Source organism: Pseudonaja textilis, chromosome 1 (assembly GCF_049901715.1).
Source record: "Pseudonaja textilis isolate UNSWEBS1 chromosome 1, rPseTex1.2, whole genome shotgun sequence".
Taxonomy (NCBI): Eukaryota; Metazoa; Chordata; class Lepidosauria; order Squamata; family Elapidae; genus Pseudonaja; species Pseudonaja textilis.
The window spans coordinates 77,786,347-77,810,274 of NC_141990.1; the positions used below are offsets into that span (position 1 = coordinate 77,786,347).

The window sequence follows — 23,928 nt, forward strand, 5'->3', positions numbered from 1 at the left end:
GACAAAACTAGAGCTCCACAGGCAGACTGTTAAAATATCAGTCCATTTGATACTCCTCCAAAAACCCACAGAGATGTTGTAATAAACCAGCTCATCTGCCAGTGAAACTGAATTTAAAGATGCTATAGCTCGTAATACACATCTCACCTGGATATAGCAGTAGCTGTGAATCCTCTTAAAGAGTAATTTTGCTGGCAACTCTATTAGGTCAACCTTTCATTATGGTATTAAATAGCCATATCTGAAGGTTCTATGGTCTTGGCGCTTTCATATCCTGCTGGTTTTCACTTTGTAATAAATGAGACTTATTGCTGATCCTTGACAAAGACTGAATACATTGCTACCAGCCACATAATTTAATTGAACTTCTGCTGGTCTGGTTTGGCAGGAAGGAAGTCTGAAATCAATCAGGTTCCTCTGCACCAGTTATAGACACCCTTTTCCAACTGGAACTAGTATAAAGGTTCTTCGTGGGACAGAGGGCATGAAAAACACTAAAGCAGCCAAAAAGCCATATGGAAAACATTCCATTTAAAACAAATGTGACTATAATAAACAAGGATTTGCTTCTCTATCCTAGTTCTCTTTGGAGGCTTTTAAAAAAAGGGAAAGCAAAATGAAACATACTTATGGCAGGTCTTAATATGTATTCCTCCATGTAGATTTGCTGCCCACTGCATTTGCTTGCCAATCTGGTATCTAAGACATGGCATTCCTACCCACCCTAATGAACCATGGATCAAGCTGCTTTCCAAAATATTTGAAAATTTAAAACATGCATTCAGGGAAAGTATACAAGAAAACACAGTGCTCTGCCAATAACTTGGTGTTGATTCTTAGCAACACAGGTTTTCTTCATGGCAATATATCCCTAACTAGGTCTTTTAGGTCTTCCAATGGTACAGCCATCACCACTGTAGCCAAGTCCATCTTCTTCTCTTTCACCTTTTCCAGCATTACAGACTTCTGAAGAGAACGAGGCATAATGTGTTCAAAGTAGGAAAACTTCATCCTAGATATTTATGCCTTGAGTGCAAAGTCTGAGTTGACTTTTTCAATGATCCATTTGTTTGTTTTTCTTGGCTATCCCTGGTACTCTCAGGAGTCTTCTTCAATACCAAATTTCAAAAATGCCAACACTCTTTCTTTCCTGTATCTTCAAACTCCAAAAATTGGAAAATAGAAAAGTAGAAAAACTGGTTAACAAACGACCCACATTAGAACAAGCATAGACAAAAATGTGAATTTCCATAGAATTGATAGGTACATCAGAGTATCGATATGAATATTGATGCAAGCTTTTTCTGCCAAATTTGCAAACTAGCCTGGAAGTCAGTAAGTTAAAAAATTAGGGAAACCAACATGAATGGAACTATCCATTCTTACTAAGGATAAGCTCTAGACATGTACAGATGGCATCTATCTCCTCATATAATACAAAGACACCCTATCATTAATAAAACAACTGTCTCAATAGAGAGAAGTTAAGGATAGAATGTCACCTGTTTTGCACTGTATTGTGCAAAATGAGAGAGGTGTTGCCTCTCTCTTAAGTAGAATTGGGGTACTATTCAATGCCAGTATGATAGGGATTTTTTACATATGGGGGGGGGGGTTGCCAATTGATCAGAGTATAGAGGATACAGATTTGTTTATTTATCAAATTTATATAGCTGTCTATGTCATGTATGTGATTCTGGGAGACATGTATAAAACAAAATAATGAAAGCACATCTTAAATAACCACTAAAAACAATTAAATATAAGTAAGATCATGGGGATGGGTGTTTGAAAGACTCATAATACAGCTAAATTGTAGGCTCCCTATTTTTATTTATTTATTTATTTATTTATGTTGATTTGTCAATCGCTTACAAGATAATAGGTATAAGTATATACATATTTATGAATACATGAAATGGGTACATATAAGAAAAATAAAAGAAACAATAGGACAGGGATGGTAGGCACGTTAGTGCGCTTATGCATGCCCCCTACAGACCTCTTAGGAAAGGGGTGAGGTCAATAGACAGTCTAAGGTTAAAGTTTTTGGGGTTTGGGGGAAAAAACTACAGAGTCAGGTAGAGTATTCCAGACACTGACCACTCTGTTGCTGAAGTCCTATTTCCTGCAATCAAGTTTGCTGCGGTTAACCTTGAGTTTGTATCTATTATGTGCTCTTGTGTTGTTATGGTTGAAGCTGAAGTATTCAGTGACAGGTAAGTCATTGCAATGTATGATTTTATATACCATACTTAGATCAGACCGAAGACAGCGTAATTCAAGGTTTTCTAGGTCTAGAATTTCAAGTCTGGTGGCATAAGGTATTCTACAATGAGTACAGGAGTGGAGAACTCTTCTTGTGAAATATTTCTGGACTTTCTCAACTGTGTTAATATCAGATACGTAATGTGGGTTCCAGACTGATGAGCTGTATTCGAGTATTGGTCTAGCAAATGTTTTGTATGCTCTAGTTAGTAGTATAATATTACCAGAGAAAAAGCTATGTAGGATTAGGTTAACAACTCTTAATACCTTTTTGTCTATGTAGTTACAGTGGGCTCTAGCACTTAGATCATTAGAGATGAGTATTCCAAGGTCCTTTACAGAGCTTGGATCATCAACAAGGTCTTGACTATTCAGCTTGTATTTTATTTTCTGATATTTCTTTTGCCAATATGTAAGACAGAGCATTTATTTGTTGAGATTTGAAGTTGCCATTTGTTTGACCATTCTGATACATAGTCAAGATCTTTTTGAAGGGTAGCAGTATTGTCTGTGGTATTGAACAGCTTTACATCATAAGCGAAGAGAATGCAGTTACTCTTGATATGATCACAGAGGTCATTTATGTAGAGTATGAAGAGAGTTGGTCCTAGAACACTGCCTTGGGGGACACCACTGTTGACAGGTACAGAATTTGATAGGACACTCCCAATTTTGACCATTTGTTGTCTGTTTGACAGGAATGCTTCTATCCAGTTATGCAGTTGTCCAGAGATACCATAAAATTTTAGTTTTAATAGTAGTTTGTTGTGTACCACTGAATCAAAGGCTCTATGTAGATTGCGTCTATTGTTTTGCCCTGATCGAGTTGTGTAGTCCATATGTTTTTGCAGTGTAAGAGTTGCAGATTACAGGATAGTTTTTTTCTGAAACCAAATTGTTTATTGGAGAGTAGGTTGTTTGTCTCTAAGTGGAGGATAATGGATTGGTTAATAATTGATTCCATGACTTTACAGGTGACGCAGCATAAGGAGATTGGTCTGTAATTTTCAACTAGGCTGGGGTCTCCCTTTTTGAAGATGGGGATGACCATGGTTTGTGACCATAGGTTAGGCAAGGGATTTCCAGGTCTTCTGCAAAAATGAAATTTTAAGAATTTTCTGGAAGGTGAATAGGATCAGGGCTAATGTCACCTCGGGAGAAGGAGAATAGTGTTCCAAAGAGCAGGTGGCAAAGCAGAAAAGGCTCAGCTCCTGAGTAAGATGGAATTTCTTTGCAGACAGGATATGTTTCATGACCCTCCTACCTGACCTGATGGGATGAATAGATGTGACCGGGAGAGATAGTCTTTCAAATACAATGGCTCCAATCCATGTAAAGTTTTAAAGGTCAAAAACAACACCCTAAATTGGAACCAGAAGCAACCACCACTCAGTAGTATAACATGTGCCATTTGAGGGGCATACATAACTGCCTGCACTGCTGCTATTTTGCCTCAGTTGAAGGTTCAGAATTCAAGGACGGCTTCACACAGAGCATATTACATTAGGAGTAAAATAGAGCGATTTGCCTTTATACTGTGAATATGAAATATCATTGGGTCCAGTGGTGGGATTCAAATTTTTTACTACTGGTTCTGTGAGCGTGGCTTGTGGCATGGCAGGGGAAGGATACTGTAAAAATCTCCCTTCCCTTCCCACCCCACTAACCTGCTTTCCAGCTCCATTCTCCTGTGCAGGGCAACAAAAGAAGACCCAGCCGATCAGCTGGGACTCGTGAGGCAGAGAATAGATAGGGCCAGGGCTAGCCAGAGGTGGTAATTGCTGGTTCTCTGGACTACTCAAAACTGGTCAGAACTTGCTGAATACCACCTCTGATTGGGTTCTGAACCACTTGCCAGTTTCCATAAACTGCACCATTAGGATTCTTCTCTTTTGAAAGTTCAGGTGGGTAATGGTTGTATTATCTCTGTGTTTATGGAACTATCAAACCTCTATAGCTTCTACCTTGTTTGTCCAGAAACTACTTCTGAGGAATAAGCTTCATTATTGCTGCAGAGATGGAACACGAATGTCATTCTGTAATGCAGATATCAACCCCAGTGGCCTACAAAAATCAGTTTTTACAGTAAAATTAACCCACAAACAAATCTTTGAGAATTTAACGCTAAACCAAGCTGCTTTAGACTACAAGAGGGGAATATGAAAGCAGGAACTGAGTATGAATGTCCAAAAAGACCTTTGGAAAATGTTAAACCCAGACTTATGTTAAAGCAAAAAGAGAAAAAATGGGCACAGATACGCAGGTGGCTAGAAAAGATGATAGGGAAACACATAGATTTTAAACCTGATCTGTTTTTACTAGGTATGATATCAGAAAAAACTTGATAAGAAAAGTATGTATTCAATATTACAAGTCTTAACAGCAGCTAGGATTAGTTTCACGCAATATTGGGAAAATGAAGAGATGAAGAGATAATTAAGAAGATATTATACTGTGAGAAATTGATAGACTGACATTGAAAATTAAACAGAAAGAAGACACAGAATACTGTCAAACATGGAATCTATTTTATCAGTGGTTGGAAAAACAGGGTAGAGCTTAAGAATGTAAAGATGTATTGTTAAGCAAACAGAATACCCATACAACATGATTTTTATTAAGCACTAAGAAATGTAATGAATAGAAAATTAATAAAATTTATTTTTAAAAAAGAAAAGAAAAATGTTAAACCTGGCAATAGAGGCAGTGTACCATTTCTTCAGCCAGCACACTGAATTTCATTACATTATCAATTCACTATATTATATAAAATTATATATTATACTATGTAATTAAATACAAAAATAAGAGCAAAGAAAACTTGCAAAGTTCTTGTCATGCACCAAGGTTTGGAGGTCTATATAACTATAAAATGAATTGGGCTAGGTCATGTTCTTGCCTTCATGACTGAACAGGGATTTGAACCTGAATTTCTTTACTCAACATTCAATGTTTCCTTTGTCCTGTACTGGCCTCAGAGTAAATCACCACAATATTAATAAAAGGATAGGTTGAAAGAGAAGAAAAGAGAATGCCTTAGAACTGAAATGCTATGAATTTTTACGTAGCACAAACCCTATCATATGCAGTGGCATGTACCTTTAAGTAAACATGCGCCAATAGGAGAAGAATCTTGGGACAGAAGAAATGGATCAACTCAGACTAACTTAAGGTCATTTAGCAGATTGGATTACTTAGAAACCCAAGGCTATTCACATTATAGATCTCTAGCACTATCCATCCACTATAGTGCAGATACAGTACATGCCTAAAGCAGATACAGTTTACATTGCCACAGTAATTGAAGGGTGATTGTATAAACTGTTAATATATTGAGGGTATTCTGGGTCAAAACATTTCTTATTTTATAGAGAAAAGGGATTTATTCCAGCTTTTATTTATAAACCACACTTGTACATCTGTTTCTCCCAAAGGTTTGTTTTTTTGAAAAGAGCAATTATACCTTCTTTCTTAAATCACTCAATAGCCATACCACAGCTATTTAGTCATTATATTCAAAGGTCTTCCAGCTCAAGGATTTCATCCAATGGATTCTCAGATCACCCAGAACTCAGAAAATCTGTAGAGCTAACAAATTAGAAAGCCAACCTAACCACCTCCCAGTAGTTGTTGACTCACAGAGATGATCACATTTTCAAAAGTAGAAATATTTGATGGGACAAGTAAACAGAACAGAATGAAGACCTGCACTGAAAGATAGAAAGATCAGAAACAACGCAGAATATCTTACAGTATTAATGCAACTCAGTGGTTGGATTCAAAAATTTTTACTTCTAGTTCTGTGGGCGTGACTTGGTGGGCATGGCAGGGGAAGGATACTGTAAAATCTCTATTCCCACCCCATCCCACTAACCTCCTTCCTAGCTCTGTTCTTTTGTGCAGGGCAACAAAAGAAGACCCAGCCGATCAGCTGGGACTCAGGAGGCAGAGAATAGATGGGGGCAGGGACAATCAGAGGTGATATTTGCCGGTTTTCCGAACTACTCAAAATATCTGCTGCCGGTTCTCCAGAACTGGTCAGAACCTGCTGAATACCACCTCTGATGCAACTGCTTAAATACAGTGAATACTAAATACAGTGGAACAGGCAAAATAATTCCAGCAAAATAGATGAGATAATCTGTTTTAAGAAGAAGGCTAAGCTTGTAAAATAAAAAAGCACAGGTTTATAGCTCTCATGTCTCCCATTGAAGAATCTTGGAAACTTTCATTTTGGAAACTTGTAGCTAAAACCAAATGCTCGGGGCGGGGGCATGTCATTTATGAAAACCTTCATAAAGATATCACACATGTGGAGAACAACTCAAGACAGCTACTAGAAGTCCAACATCACCATTCACATAACTCTTACTTCAAATCACCAATGACATATCATACTGTTCTGACCCAAACCTTGTTCCAAGGAAACAAACATGAAACAGAGGTAACAGCAAAACCTTTTAACAATTCTTTATGAATTCCGTTCCTTCATGGCTAAAAGGCTGTTTCAAACTAATTGTTTCTGATAAGAACAAGCCTTGCCAAGGTTGTGCAAAGCTGCCAAGAATACTAGATAAAGTTACTAAGAAATATTTCCAACACAAAGAGTCTCCAAACACCAACCAAGATACTCTGAACATCCACAAGGCTTGAGTACAAAAACTTTTTTGCTTCCTGCAAAGAACTCCAGTTTCTCAGTTGGCTTTTATCTCTTAGGGGAGGGGCCATTACCTTGCAGCCTTACTCCTGAGTCGCCCATGCTGCTGCAGCTGCTTTTTCCTTCGAGCAGCCCTGTGTGCACGCACACTGGGCACAGGCTCCTCGGGGACCTCTTCATCACTGCTACCAGCCTCCACAATCTCCAAAGGCACCATTCCCCTCCCTGATGGTCCTACCCCATCCCTTCATCACACGCAGTCCCCTCATCTGAGTCCTCGCTGTCCGAGGCCTCACCCATCTGCACCTGCTGCTGGCAAACCACAACACATACAAAGAAATATATATTGTCAGACATTCCCTGAGAGTGAGATCTTTTTATGATTTTAGCCTCACAGCCAGAAGAAACACGCTCTCCTAGGCTTGTGGACCTTCTTTATAGAATGGTATCTTCTCCTCCTGGGTGTGTTTCAAGCTCAGAGGCAATTCTTATATGTATCTCAGAGTTCTAGCATTGAGGGCTATATAAGGAAAAGATGAATTTGCATAGAGATACAGAGAGCCAATTAGGTGTAGCAGTGAAGGACCACTCTATGTCCTTTCGGCAGGGGTGGGATTCAAATTTCTTAACAATTGGTTCTGTGGGCATGGCCTAATTTGTGGGTGTGGTTTGGTGGTCATGTGACTGGATGGGCATGGCTTGTATGTAAATATTGTAAATATTTATGTAAATATTGAATTTTTTTATAAAAAATGACCAACTTTTACTCAAAATCAGGCAAAGCAGGCAGGCAGATTGAATTGCTCACAGAATCTCAGATTCACTCAGAGATCTGTCTTTCTGCAATCTGCTACCTAAGTCTGCACTGAAAAATAGAAGCTTCAGTCCTAAGGAAGGTTCACTCTACTTTTAGATTAGCTAGAAAGCAAGAAATCCAACAATTTCCTGCTTTCTAGCTAATCTAAATCTCCCGGCACAGCTAATAGTCAGAACAGCTGATGGTCAGGGGGGAAGAAAAATAACAACTTACCAAAAATTAGGCAAAGACACAACGCAGGCAAGTTGATGGCATGCATGCCAGGTAAGGAGCGAGTGGGCAGGAAGGGGAGGGGCTAGCCAGTAGCGTGATTTACTGGTTGTACAAACCAGGGGTTGCCAACCTTTTGGACCTCAACCACCAAACTCATTTTAAATCCCGCGGACCACTAATATGAATTTTGACTAACAGTGGCTTGCTGATGTTTTTCCAGGGTCTCTGCAGAAAGCAGCAAAGACCCTTGGAAAATCCCAAAAAAAGTCTGCAGGAAAATTTCCCATCCCATTTTCCTACCAATCAATCATTCTTTATTTGGGATCGCAAGATACTATCTCCAGCTCCAGGGAGAGAGAGAGAGAGAGAGAGACTTTTGGCTTCATGCAAGGAAAGCAGCAGAAGCAGCAGAAGTCTTTCTTTCTCTACCCCCACAACTCTGCCAGAAATGAGTCTTTGTGAGACTTGTTGCACCGGCGCAGCCTCTTGGAGCAGGATGCCTTGCAGGGTCCCAAAGACTCATTTCTGGTGGAGTTTGGGGAAGAGAAAGAAAGACTTTGCTGCTTTCCTTGCATGCAGCCAAAAGCAAAAGCAAAAGAAAGAAGTGGAAAAAACAGCCCTGTGGCCAGGCCAGGTGTGTGGGGCAAACTCCCCCCTCTGCCCTCCCCCCCTACCTCATGTTGTTTGTAATGCAAGTGATGCAAGCCTTGCGTTTCCACAGGCCATGTAGGCCTTGTGTTTCTGTGCAGCCTGGATTAATTGCTTAGGGGGATGCTTTGGGGGTGACATTTCTCTGCGGACCACAAAAATTTTCTCATGGACCACCAGTGGTTCCTGGCCCACTAGTTGGTGACCAATGGTCCAAACTATGCAGAATCGTAACAACTGGTTCTATAGAACCAGTCCGACCAGGTAGAATCCCACCTCTGCCTTTCTGATCTTCCCACGTTTCACCGCAGGTCTACATTTTGTTTTGCTCTCTTGTGGCTTAAGGCATGAAGATGATTCTGAAAATGAAGGTTTATTGAATACCAAAGAAACCAAGCTGGTCTATAAGAAAGACCAAATGATGAATAGAAAAGATATGGCAAAACAAAGTATTGCCAAGCCAGTTACATGTATAAAAAGTAGCAGGCAAAGCCAATAACAAGATCTGGCAATAGCTAAGAGCAGGATAGCTGAAGAAAGAGACAGAGGGGCTAATTATGGCTGCACAAGTCTTAAGAATAAATGCATAGAAAGCCAGAATTGAGAACATAGCAAACGTTGCCTCTACAAAGAAGCTGAAAATATTAACAGTGAAGGAATCTACAGTAATTAGCTGCTGCAAGAAGATCACAGAAATTGACTACAAACAACAGCATGACAAAGTGACAACAATGATGCACTGGAATATGTGCAAGAAATACCATTTGCCTGCAAACAACAACTGGGGGACCAGAAAATAGACGAAGTAAATGAAGAAGCTAAATGCTTTGGGACTTTAGACTTCAAACAGACAAGCATCTGTTACACAACACCCCACACTTAATGGTTGTTGATAAGAAACAGAGATGGCATTCAGCAGGTTCTGACCAGTTCTGGAGAACTGGTAGCGGAAATTTTGAGTAGATCGGAAAACCGGCAAATACCACCTCTGACTGGAGATTTTACAGTATCCTTCCCCTGCCACGCCCACTTAGCCATGCCCACAGAACTAGTAGTAAAAAAAAAATTGAATCCCACCACTGATAAGAAAGACCAAAAAAAAAGTCTGGTGAGTAGACATTTCAATACCTGAAAACAGCTGAAGAGAAGAGAAAGAACTAGAAAAAAATCATAAGGTATAAACAACTGCAAGTAGAAATAGAATGACAATATAGGGTCTCCTGTTTGGGCGGGAGGGTTGGACTAGATGACCTATAAGATCCCTTCCAACTCTGATTATCTGTTATCTGTTAGTGGCAAAATAAGCAAAGCTAGTACTAATAGTAGCCGGCACCTTGGATGCAACTGAATGCAATTCCAAAACTCCTGGAGCACCACTTGAATACCATAAGCACTGACAAAACTACCATCAATCAATTACAACAGGCAGCTTTACTTGAAAGAGCTTACAACCTGAAACAATACATTTGTAGAAAGTCATTCCTAGAAGAATGAAATATTTTGAGGAATATTTTAAAAAGGCTGAATATTGTATTTCCCTAAATGACAAATGGAAAAACATGTTTTTTTAGAGGCAGGAAACAGACACAATCTTTCTAAATAGCCTCCAGCAGATACTGAGGAGGCAGCTTTTAGAAATGCAGATTTGGTAATCCATTCAAGACAGATATTTTGATACTCCCTGCAGCAAAGTCTGAACAAAGGTAGAATGGTAGGATTAGCCCTCACTCAAGATCCAAAATAGGATGAAAGCTATTAGGCCATAATAGGAATTGCCCAACACCCTTTCAGAACACAAGCCCCTTCATTGCATCATCTTAGAGCAGTCCAAACATTAACCAAACTTAATTCAGACAAGCACCTAGGATTTGCATTTCCTCTTTTGCCTATAGAGCCAGCTATAATCCCTACATAACCTCTTCATGACCCCATAGCAGTCTGGCAACAGCCAATAGAATACATGTTCTTGCACAGGAACAGGAAGTTCAAGTGCAAAGCTCAAAGAAGGTATAACACACACACACCACTCTCAACTCCATTTTGTCAGCTACCCAGAACCACAAACCCATGTGGTTCTGCTTCATCAATAAACCATCTTTCCAATCAGCCTCCATGTTTCCAGGGTCTTTCTCCCAGCTTGGAACTGAACCAGGTGGATATTTCTTCCCACACATTTAATATTATTAGGCAACATCTGCCTATCCCAGATCCTTGAGAAGGACTTAATAAATGTCAAACGCAGTCTAAATGTCTTGCTGATTGTGTGATCAACCATAGTAATAATGGAAGTGACAGGGTCTATGACCTTCTTAGTAGGTAACCACTAACTCATGTCAATCAAGTATGAATTCACTCATAAATCAGTGACATTCCATTTCCACCCCTGTCTGCAATTTTAAACAGCTCAAAATTTCACACGTTTTGTTGGCAACATTTATTCTGTATTATTTTACATTCAATGTTTCTTAATATACATGGTTTTGCATGGTATTTCTGAGCCAGTTGTCAACTCCAAAACAGTAAGGAAAGCTATACATATTTGGATCAGTTTCTGATTCAAAGAATAACTATATTCCATTTGTCACAGTAATTCAAATTAGATTAAAAATGGTGAAATTATTTTCTTCCCTGTTACTAGTTACTAAACCCAAAGCTGATAGAAAAATATTTTGTTTGGTATAATAGATCTTTTAGTCCATGAATTAATTAATTTCTGCTATCTATCTTTTTTCCGTCTTCAAGTCAGTCTTCAGTTCTGGCAATTGCCTAGCTAAGCTTCCAAGATTTTTTAGGTGATATTTCAGAAGTGATTCGCCCACATCATCTTCCTAGAACTGAGTGAGAGTAACTTAGTATCTAAGGTGGGACTAGAACTCAAGGCCTTTGATTTCTAGTCTGGTGCTTTAATCAATACATCCAACTGGTTGTCATATCTTTCAAGTGCTGATAACTCCTTCTGGATCATAACTTTTTATTGACTCCAGAATCTTACAGCATTTATTTGTGATATAATACTAACAGTAGATGAAACATTCCAGATGTCCAACATATCTGAAACCAGATAAAACTTCTCCTTAGTAAGTCAAGTTCAGCATGTCTTGAAATTCTTTTTGTACATTCTATAATCCATCAATTTATTTGGCACCTGTATTTTGGACAGAAAGCTTGCTTCTCTGTATCAAGTTTTGTCTAAGCTGGTAAATAGACACTGACCGCTGCCAAGAGTGAATACTATATATGCTGATTCTGCATCCCCAGATAATCTCACTGTGGGTGAGTGAGTGAATGAGTGAAAGAAGGGAGAGAGGGAGGGAGGGGGAGGGAGAGGGAGAGGGAGAGGGAGAGAGAGAGAGAGAGAGAGAGAGAGAGAAAGAAAGAAAGAAAGAAAGAAAGAAAGAAAGAAAGAAAGAAAGAAAGAAAGACATATTTCTAAAGCCATCCAACCTCTCAATGATTCCAGGTGTCACAGGCATTTAAAATGGTCATTCCAAAGAAGCAGTCATAAAAATTCTCACAAAATTAGTTTACATCCCATCCTAACCCACATCCACGGGAAACAGTAAACTCAGTGAGGCTTTTTCAAAGACGAACAAGATTGGGGTCATTGGAAACCCTAATAAGATTCTGTTACAGGGGGCCATGACAGAGAATGTATGCATCCTAAATCTCATCTCATGGCATTGTTTAGTGGATGAGACTCAGAGTATACCAAATGTGTCTGACGGAACAATCACCAGGAGATTCTCAAATAACTATTATTTGTAGGGCTCTGACAGTAATAACCAGAAGTGTGAAACTAGTCAAAAACCAACTGGTAACCAGTGCAATTCTTGAAGCCATAGCATGCCCATAATTGTATGCACTTCTGCATTCGAGATCATCTTCCAAATGGACTTCAAAGGTAACCCCACACAGAATTCATTGCAATAGTCCACATGTGAACTAACCAAAACTTTTCCATCCAGGAATGGGCACATTTGATGCATATGATGCATCTGTGGGAAGACCTTTCTGAATACAACCGTCATTTGCTCTTTTAGAAGGAGCAAAGAGTTCTGGAAGACCCCCATATGGCATTCTAGTGTTATTTGGAGAAGTGCGACCCCATTCAGAAGTAAAGACAGAAAAATCCCTGAATCTGGAAGGACCCATTATTAACACTTGGTTTTTTTAGACCTGAGCTTCACTCTAATCCTCCCCACCCAAACCTATATTATATTGACTGTTTCCTAGTATGATTTGATTGCTTATTGTACCCTATGACTATCATTAAGTGTCGTACCTTATGATTCTTGACTCTTGACAAGTGTATCTTTTCATTTATGTATACTGAGAGTATTTGCACCAAGACAAATTCCTTGTGTGTCCAATCACACCAATCACACTTGGCCAATAAAGTATTCTATTCTATTCCATTCCATTCCATTCCATTCTATTATGACTCATTCCCTGCCACATTTTGGAATGGGATCACCACTGTAAGATGAACTACTAAAAAATGAACTTAGATTTATTTTTCATTTTTCAGTGAAATAGGGAAAAAGAGGAAAAAAGCTGGATACAATGAAATAATGATGATCAAAGAATGCATCATTTTATTCAGCTAGCAAAAACAGAATGTCTACATTTCTGTCTGGTAGCTTTTCATTCTGAATGAAGGATATATATCCACAAGTTGTCTAGTTAGTACAACTCACCACACAGGGTTGCTGTTGTGGGGGGAAAGAAGAGGCATAATATTGTGTGTTAAGTTCCAGTGTGTCAAGCAAAATGAATTTTAAGATGTTCTCCTTCAAATCCTTTCAGGAGAAAATTAACATTGTTCCCTAAGACTTTACCCAAAACAATTAATGAACAAAAGTCTAACTTCAGAACTCAAAACAAGGGCAAACTAACACCACAGCATTTTATCCATCAAGGATGTTCCATTGCAGATTTTACAGAGGCCCCATGACTATGCTGGGTTATGATGATAAGACCTGACTACAAAATATTCTTCCACTTTGTGTTGCAGGAAGGTATTTTTTTGCCCACCTAAGAAAGATTCATATGTTTATAGAAAGGTTTTCCACTCCATTTCTCCTGTGCAAGTTGAATTTTCCACTGGTTCTTGCCAACATTCTCTCAGAAATCTGAAAAAACGTCAAGGACCACATACTCAAGCTTTAACATGCACTTGATGAAGATCCTTCTTAATTGTGTTTTTAATAGTAAATACAACCAATAAATCAGCAGACACGACTTTTCTAGGGATTAGGAAACATTCTCCTTTGCCAAAGTCCAAACTATAAAACATCAAAACATTTTTATCTTTGTAAAATGTAAGTTGAGGTGCATTTTGTTACTTTTTGTTACATTTACAGAAGCCACAAAATCTTCAGTTTTATAGATGTAATTTTGAAGGTTGTTTCCTTAAAGCCAAGTTTTAGTTTTAAAAATAAAAAACTTGAAGTTATTTCCACAATGCATCAATATTAATACTGCATGTATTTATTTATATTTAAGTATTTATTTATTTATAAAAGTTAGACTGATGAAAACTGTTTTTCCCAAAGCAAGACTTCTTTGATGTCTTCGAAAGCTAACTAATATTTTGTGTTGTAACTTTTCAAGACAAAAATTCATTTCTTAGATAAAACGTTTTAAGAAAATGACAGATATTGTGCACTGAACTTAAAAGTTATATTCCGCAGTTTTTCATAACAAGAAAGAAAGACTGTGTTTTTTTTGAAGGAGAAGAGAAATAAATATACTGTGATTTTGATTGATTGATTATGTGCCATCGTTTTCAACTCCTCACAACCACATGGATAAATTTTCTTCCTGAGAATCTTTCCGTAACCTGGTCTTCCAAGTCTTCAACAAAGCATTCATCATCACTGTCACTGAGTCTATCCTCCTTGTGGCTGGACATCCTCTTCTCTCTCCTTCCATATTTTACAAAAAATTGAACCTTCACCAGACAGCTAGCCTTCACATAATGTGGCCAACATGGATAATTTGAGCCTGGTCATTTGTGAAGTGAAAACTCTGGGGAGCCAGTGGCCTTAGTGAGACTGATGGCTCAGGTTACCCATTGTTAAAGACAGAATCATAGAATTGTACAATGTAAGAGATGTTCTAATTCAATTTTCTAGTTTAATCTCATGGAGATTTTCCTGCTCAGTAGAAACCATCCCCCCTACATTAATTATGTTCAGTGAAGGAGAGCCCATCACCTTCCAAGTTACCCTCCCTGTGAGTCATGCTTGACTTTATATCATTGCCTCAATCAAACTTATACTCCTAATATTTCCTCATGGTCTTCCATCCAAGTATTATCCTGGTCTGATTCTGCTTAGCTTGTTGATTAGGCTGGCTTTATGCCACCACCTAATCTGGGATCAGTTTAAAGTTCACTGCCATCAGCAAAGTTATAAGTTTGAAACAAATATGTAGGTTAGGATTTTAAGTCCCCATCAAAACAAATTTTGAAAATATTTATCTATTTTTTAAAAAACTAAATTCTTTCCAAATTTCAAATAGGTTCTCCATGTGCCAGCTTCAATGCCAAAGCTTTTACATGCTGTACAGCTCATGAAAAAATCATGATGTGGTTGGACAAAGGACAGTGGCATTACTTCTTTCTCTCCTATCTTTTTTTTAAAGCATGAAAATAAAAAATGGTGTACATTAATAGACAAGAAGCACTGCAATTTTGGAACAATATTTAAAGCTGGAAAAATATGAATCTAAAGCCAGTTAAAGGATTCTTTGTTTCGCTCTATTTTATAGTCAATAAACTCCAAAGTCATGGAAATTGCAATATAGAACATGAATGGAGTATAGAAATGAAGTAAATAGTAGCAGAAGCAGAAAATTTCCATTTTCCATAATAAGAATCCAATGTAACTTTAAGACCCTTTCAATATTCTGCTCTTGGCTTCAGTAACAACATTGTCTAGCAGACCTATCCAAAGCTACTGTTGTTTTCCTTTCCTTTTCATAAACCCTTAGTAAAGCCATTTACTAAGACTAGTAATTAAATATTTCAACCAAAAATCTTTTCTCTCGTTCCCTACTTCAAGCTCTTGAATGGTTCTTATTCAAAGATTGCCCAACAATACATCCTTCCAAATTCAAGTGAAACTTCAGAAGTAGGATCCATGCTGGTTGGCAGAAATGCTGCTCCATTTGGGACGGATTCGGAAGGTCCCTGAATTAAGTCAATCTAGAAGATGACCTCTTCTGATCTTTACTGTATAATTTTTCATAGGGTTTTGATAGAATCTGCCTTCTTAAAGTTTTGCAAAGAGCACAAAGATGAAATATTATGTAATTATGTAATATTGTCTGGAAAGCTAAGTTAAGCAGCTGTTAAGACACCAGGCTAGAAACCAGGAGACTGTGAGTTCTAGTCCCAATTTAAGCATGAAACCAGCTGATGACCTGGGGTTAGTCACTCTCTTCTCAGCCTTAGAAAGGATGCAAGAGCAATCTTGCCAAGAAAATTGCAAGTACTAGTCCAGCCAGTTGCCAGGAGTCAATATCAAAGTCACTCTCTTGCAGGAGCTTCTTCTCCTTTCTTCCTCTTTTTCTGAGATTAGCCATCTCTTAAAACAAGCAGAGTGAAACACAGAGGAGACAGAGCAAATCCATAACTCTCTACCTATCCCCTACTGCTCCCTTGTGGTCACTAGGTCATGAAGTGCTGAACAGTCTGTGCCACTGGAATTGCGCCTCTAACAGGGTAGACATGATTCAGAGTCAAAATCTTATTTTAGGTTGCTTTTCCCAGATTTCCTCAGTATGGTTTACAGTCCTTGGATTTCCTGATCCTCCTTAGCTTTCCACGATCAAACAAGATAGGCCAGGGCAGTTTTTTTCCACGCTTAGCGACTTTAAGATGAGTATCCCGAAAGTGCTTTTTTCAAGAGGCAACTACACCTTCTGGTTTTTCTTTGAAGAAGTTTCACTTCTCATCCAAAAAGCTTCATCAGTTCTGAGCTCTGAGCTGGAAAAAGCTTCTTAGATGAAAAGCGAAAGGTCTTCAAAGAAAAACCAGAGAGTCCAGTTGCCTCTTAAAAAAAAGCACTTTTGGGACAGCCATGACCTGGATGACTGAGAATCTCCATAAACATTTAAGATGAGTAGATTTTTCAACTCATCAAATTTCCCAGCCAAGCATAAAGTCCACGCCTCTTAGTGGCCTGCGTTTGAGAAACACTGTATTGGGGCTGCCACATGGATAGGCAATCAAATAAAAGGACATTCCAATAATCAAGATGTTTTATTTTTCCTTTTTTTAGAAACAGTAATTGCAATGATAATAATAATAATTGCAATAGTTATGGAAACTGCTATGGAAAGAATGTTATTAGAAAATTTACTTTTCCCTCACATGTCAATGCACGTCAGCATTTGGAGCCTTTTGCTGTGGCCTGCACCATCCAAAAATAAAGTATTTTTTTTTCCTGAAAATTATTTCATTCATAAATTTTAATAGGGCAATTATTCATTAAAGGAATGTTTCATTACGACAGTTGGCAAAACTTTCACATTTTTCGGAAAGAAAGAAAATAAACATTTTTTAAAAGAAAAAGTGGCCAAGGATTTAATTTAATTCTCAAAACTACAGGTAGTTCTCGAATTACAACACAATTGAGACTGCAACTATGGTCATAAATTATGGCCATCACTAATTTTGTGACAAGCCCAATTTTGTGACCTTTTTGCAGCGGTTGTTAAGTTAGCCCATTGTAAACACTGGTTTTTGGCAAATACATCGTAAATCATGGTCACATGATCGCAGGATGCCATCAGTGGCCATACATGCTGGCCAGTTGCCAAGCCCATAAAATGAGGTCATGCAGCTGGCAAGGAGGCCATCAGAACTTTGAATCTGGGCTTATAAATACCTGGGGGGGGGGGTGTCTGTCGTTATTTTGAACAGTCTCTAATCAACCAGTCATAAGTCAAGGATTACCTGTATTTTAATCATTAACATTTTCTTCAAACAAATCAAGGACAGATACCGGTATTCAATGAGGGATTTGTTTCTCAACCAAGGTAAAAGTCTGTAGAGATTCTCAATCATCCCGGTCAGAGGTCCCCAAACTTGGCAACTTTAAGACTTGTGGACTTCAGATCCCAGAATTCCTCAGCCAGCATAGCTGGGAGTTGAAGTCCACAAGTCTTAAAGTTGCCAAGTTTGGGGACCCCTGATCCAAAGGTGCTTTTTTAGGAGGCAACTGCACTTTCTTGTTTTCTCCTTTGAAGACATTTTGCTTCTTATCCAAGAAGCTTCTTCAGCTCTGACAGGAATGGAAGGATTTATATTCCTTGCAGACAGCTGGTCATCTGCGTCCTTTTAATGAGTTCTTGAAGCACTTGCAGGTTTATCTGCGTTCTCAGGATCACCTAGGTAATGCTCCTGGTTCCTCTAGTCTGTAATTTTTCTTCTCTGGAAATCCATTCCTACTCCCACACCATTCAAGGGGTGTTCAGATTACCAGCCGGTCTGCAAGGAATATAAATCTTTCTATTCCCCACTCTCCTGTCAGAGCTGAAGAAGCTTTTCAGATGAGAAGTGAAATGTCTTCAAAAGAAAAAAACAAGGCAGTCCAGTTGCCTCCTGTGAAAAAGCACCTTGGGTCAACCTAGGTAACTTTAAGATCTATGGCAAGGGTCTTCAAACTTGGCAAGTTAAAGACTTGTGGACTTCAACTCCCAGAATTCCTGAGCTAACATGACTGGAGGAGGAATTCTGGGAGTTGAAGTCCACAAGTCTTCAAGCTGTCAAGTTTGAAGACCCCTGACTTTAACTCTCAGGATTCCCCCACTGCCTGGGGAATTTGGGGAGCTGAAATCCACACCTGTCGCTTGCAACTTTCCTCACCATCTTAAAAGGTGCTGAGGTTGAGAAATGCTGGTCTACTGCAGCTTTCCTCACCAGCTGCCTTCCAGAGATGTATATTGGGAATGATACTTAGCCATGCTAGCTGGGAACGATGAGATAATAATCCAGCCCATCTATAAGACCAGTCAAGAATCAGATGAAAGGGTGCAGCTCCACAGGAAACTGGCAGAACCAACTGAAGCCGCAAATTTACTGACACACAGCACAGCAAAGAGCACATTTTTTGTCACCTCTCCAGTGGCGGATTAAGGCTCTCTGGCGCCCTAAGCACTGACAAATCTTGGTGCCCTCCCTCCTTTGTACATACTGTACACACAAAGCCATATTCTTAACTTTGTAGTGGTGCCCTAAGCACATGCTTAATCTTAATGGTTACTACACAACTGGACCTCTCCCAGGGCCCAGGCATATCAGCGTGCCCTTGGTCGGCTATGTGCAACATCTGGAGGTGGGAGAAGGGGGGGGGAGTTACTTCTGGAGTGGAGCATCTAAAGCTGTGCTTGGACCATCTCATTTGTAGCTGAACGATGAGACAGAGAGGGTGGGATGCAGGGGTGGGATGCTACCAGTTCTGCCCACTTCTATAGAAGAACAGTAGATACTGTGTTTGCTGCTATTTGGCCCACGCGCCTGCCTGGGCTCTTAGCTGTCCTTTATTTCCTGCTTTTTCAACCTCAGTTGCTTTGCACAGCACAGCTGCAGTTGAAAAAGAAGGAAAGAAGAGGATTTTAAAACACTGCGCACCCGCGCACAACGCTTTTCAGCTGTCCGGGCGGCACTGCTGATGGCTTTTTATGCGTGCATGCAGCAAAACATAGTTGGTACTGGTAGTAACACTGGTTGAATCCCTCCCCTGGTGGGATGTGGGCATAGTCCCTTGGGAACAGCCAGTAGGCAATGGGACTGTATGGGTTTGCCTTAACAGAGTTTAATTCTGAGTGGACGTGTAAGGGTAGTCCTCAGGTTATAACCGCAACTGAGCCCAACATTGATGTTGCTGAGTGAAACATTGGTTAAGTGGATTTTGCCTCATTTGACGACTTTTCTTGCCACCGTTGTTAAGCGAATCATTGCATTGGTTGAGGTAGTAACACGGTCATTAAGTGAATCCGGAGGCCCCATCAACTTTGCTGGTTGGGAGGCTGCGAAAGCTGATCACGTGTCCCCCAGGGCACTGCGATCGTCCTAAGTACGAACCAGTGGACAAACATCTGAATTTTTGACCACGTGACCATAGGAATGATTAAAAGTGTTGAAAAAAACCAGTCACAAGTCACTTTTACAGTGCTGTTGGAACTTCAAATGGTCACCAAATGAACTGTTGCAAGTCGAAAACTAATTGTATAAGATTGTGCTGTTATCCTGCTGACTGTAGACTGGCCCTACAGATGTGCTGGACTATTATCTCATCATTCCCGGTTAGTTCTACAGAGGAATTATTGAGTCTATCATCTGCACCTGTATAACTGTCTGGTTCGGTTCTGCAACCCAACAGGACAAACACAGACTTCAGAGGGTAATTAGGACTGCAGAAAAAACAATTACTATCAATCTGCCTTCAACCGAGGACCTGTATAATGCACGAGTCAAAAAGAGGGCTGTGAAAATATTTACAGACCCCTCACATCCTGGACATAAACTGTTTCAACTCCCTCCCTTCCTCAAAACGACACGATAGAGCACTGCACACCAGAACAACTGGACACAAGAACAGGTTTTTCTCAAATGTCATCACTCTGCTAAACAAATAATTCCCTCAACACTGTCCAACTATTACAAAGTCTGCGCTTCTATTACTATTAATCTTCTCATCACTCCTTATCACCCAACCCCTCCCTCTTGTGACTGTATGACTATAACTTTGTCGCTTGTATCCTTTCAATTTATGTTTCCTAGTATGATTTGATTGTTGATTGTACCCTATGACTATCTTTGTACCTTATGAGTCTTGAATCTTGACGAATGTATCTTTTCTTTTATGTACACTGAGAGCATATGCATCAAGACAAATTCCTTGTGTGTCCAATCACACTTGGCCAATAAAGAATTCTATTCTATTCTATTCTATTCTACTCTACTCTACTCTACTCTACTCTACTCTATTCTTAGCGTGGCTAAACATCATCCTAAGTATGAGATTAAGAACTGCAACTCTGGAAGGCAGCTGGTGAGGAAAGGTGAGGCCAAGATAAGCTGCTCAGGTGAAGAATGTAGCAGTAAACGTAAGAAATGATCATTCATGCGGATGTCCTTTAACTAAATTCCAGATTTCTGAAATTCTAGAATTCTTTCGAAGCATGTACATTCCCGGTACAGGTATTCCTTGACTTACAACAGTTTACCTAGTGACCGTTCAAAGTTACAAGGACACTGAAAATAGTGACTCAGGACCGTTTTTCCACACTTATGACCATTAAAGCAACCCAACAGCCAGCTGATTTACATTTGGATGCTTGGCAACTGAAGCGTCCTATTTATGACACTTGCGGTGTTCAGGAGCCATTTTTCTACCTCGTCACAAGCCAAGTCAATGGGGAAGCCAGATTCACTTAACAACCATGCTACTAATTTAATGATGGCAGTGATTCACTTAACCAATGTGGCAAGAAAAGTCATAAAAAGGGACAAATTCACTTTAACAACTTTTTCACTGATCAACATACAACATACGTCGTACGTTGAGGACTACCTGTACCCTTTGAATTATGACTGTAATAGAGCCCGCCCATTACCATTGCAAATTGTAACAGTAGAAAAAATGGGGTGGTTACAATTTTACATTTTGGGGGGCAGGTGTTAAGCAAACCAATGGATCACAATGGGCAGAGTTTTTGCCAAAAACCAGAAACAACTGCCAGTTTTGTGTTAATGCTGTTGTGTTATAAAACTTGGTCACATTACGACAGGGTGCAACACGCAGCCATAAATGTAGCCATGTTGCCGAGAGTCCGAAGTGCAGTCATGTGATTGTGGGGGACGGGCGTCCTTTGGAACTTCGGATCCAAATCGTAAATCTCTTTTAGGTGGGTTGTAACTTCAAATAGTTGCTAAGCAAGCGGTTGCAAGTTGAGGATTACCTATAACAAGTTCATTTGGAACTGACTTGGAACTGAACAGAACCAGAGCCAGCAATTATTTTATCCAAAAAAAAAAAGAAAAATTTTCCCTGCTCATCCAATTGGTTTTGGCCAGATTATTCTTTGATCCGTACCTCCAATTGTTGCAACTGAGTTAACAGAACAAAGCTGAGGTTCAGCACGAGACTTTGGACAAATATACTGTATACAGATTGAAGAATAATGTGAAGAAATATGCTCGGAGAACCAATAAATGGCTTCTGGGTGAGTTGCAGGTGCTTTTAACTGTAGAGTCTCTGGACAGGACATTCCATAATATTCCATATTATGTTCCAAGCAGCCACTCCCTGAAGCCACTGTCCTGCAATGTTTTTTTCCAAAAGAAACAGAAGAGCTAGGGAAAATGCAGTGGGAACTCTTCAGGCATTGCCACACCTACCTTTATGATCAAAGGCATCTTGCTGGAAACAACCACCGTTGTATTGACACAATTTATTTATGCCTGATGAAAGACACTTCACAGTGCATTTTTTAAAACCACCATGAAATTGCTGATATTCAAAACCTGGGAGAGGAGAAACCTCTCAGTAAAAGGCGCATTTGTTTTTGTTTCAACTTTCCAACCTGACATCATGAACTTACTGTATTTTCTCAAGCTGATGTTTCCTTGCTTCCTTCTAAAGGGATTTGCTTCCAAAGCACTCTGTCTTGCTTAGGATTTAGCCCCTACCTTAACAATCCTATCATCTAATCGTGGCAAGGAACTGGCCCTGTGGGCAAATATGCACTAGGAATTCCTGTATTTTACTCCCACCTCAACTTGTATGGGCATATACAGCTTCTTACCATTTTTGCCCTCCCTGCAAGAGAAAAGTACATGGGGTTTTTTTTTTTTACACAGATCAAAAGGACCAAAAAAAAAAGGAAAAAAAAGAGTGGGAGGTGGGGAACATTCTTTTCTTATACATAAAGCTTTATTTTAAAAAACAAAAACAAGCAAGAGCTAATATTTAGAATAGAGAAAAAAGAGAAGAAAAGAAAGAAAAAGACAGGAAGGAAGGAAGGAAGGAAGGAAGGAAGGAAGGAAGGAAGGAAGGAAGGAAGGAAGGAAGGAAGGAAGGAAAAATAGGCTTTTGATTTTCTTTTCAACATGACTTACACTTTTTCTACAATCTATTTTTTTCTAGTCAGTAAGACCATGTCACAATTTCATTTTTTTTTCCTGTTTCACGCAAAATCTGTAGCAGTTTCCAGTCAACATTAAACTTAGATAATGTCTTTTCTCTGATCAGATTTGTCAATCTGGCCATCTCAGCAAGTCCCATCATCTTAATCATCCATTCCTCCATTGTGGGTAGTATTAAATCCTATCTCCTTTGTGCTTATAATGGTCTTGTTGTGGCAGTCATATATAAAAACGAAGTTCCAGGACTTTTTCCCAACTGGTTTATCAATCAATCCCCAAAGAAAAGCCTCTAGTTTCAGTTGCATATCCATCTTTAAAATCTTCTGAATGAATGCCTGTAATGGAATCCAAAACTTTCTAACTCTTTTGCACATCCACCAAACATGATAAAAGATCTTTCTTGCTGGTTTACACTTCCAATACAGCTTTGAAGCATCTTTACAGATTCCAGACAATTTTTTCCAATGACATATACCAATGATACGTAATTTTATTTTATTTTTTTTAAAAAAATAAAGGACGTGGGGAATGTTCTGAGCAGGGGAAAACAATCCAGACCCTGGAAATCCTCTCCAACAGCATGCGTGGCAAGATCTCTCCCAATCATTCCTCATTGTTTCATTATTATTTTTTCCCCTCCAAATCTTGTTTCTGATCACTAACCATTTCTCTTCTGGAGTTAGCCTATGCATAGTTACTGCAAATCTACCCTGCAGCATTCCGGTGAGGAATGCTATCCCTGAATTGCAACCTTTGCATTTTGTAAACAGCTCAGAAGCTCCCCTGAGTTCCTTGGAAGAGTTTGTGTGTTTGTGTTTGTTTTACACTTAGGAACAACCGCTTCAGGTTTTGCATCTCTGTGGGACTGCATAACCAAAACAGAAGGTGGAGAGCTGAGCTTTGCAAAAGTGTGTGTGTGTGTGTGTGTGTGTGTGTTAAGCTGTGATACCATGTACACAAATAAACTTTTGCTCCATTGCATTCCTAGGAGGTTTTCTTAAGAAAAAAACTTTTGTGGACAGCCGCAGTCTTATCAATCCTCTTTTAAAAGAAAACAGAAGACAATGTTGGCCAATCACTTTTGCATGTTCATTCTATGTGATGCAAAAGAAAAAAGAAAAAAGGTCCAGGCTAGCAGAAATTCCACCCCAGGAAGCCCAATTG

At 39.3% G+C, this 23,928-nt stretch overlaps 1 protein-coding gene and 1 long non-coding RNA gene across 6 annotated transcripts in view; both read right to left on the reverse strand.

The window, feature by feature from the left end:
- The window catches only part of LOC148127690 (uncharacterized), a 288,673-nt gene that overhangs the window by 120,938 nt on the left and 143,807 nt on the right, over positions 1-23,928 (reverse strand). The gene's annotated exons all lie outside the window — the stretch shown is intronic.
- Positions 1-23,928, reverse strand: part of FNDC1 (fibronectin type III domain containing 1) — a 77,590-nt gene that overhangs the window by 52,349 nt on the left and 1,313 nt on the right. The gene's annotated exons all lie outside the window — the stretch shown is intronic.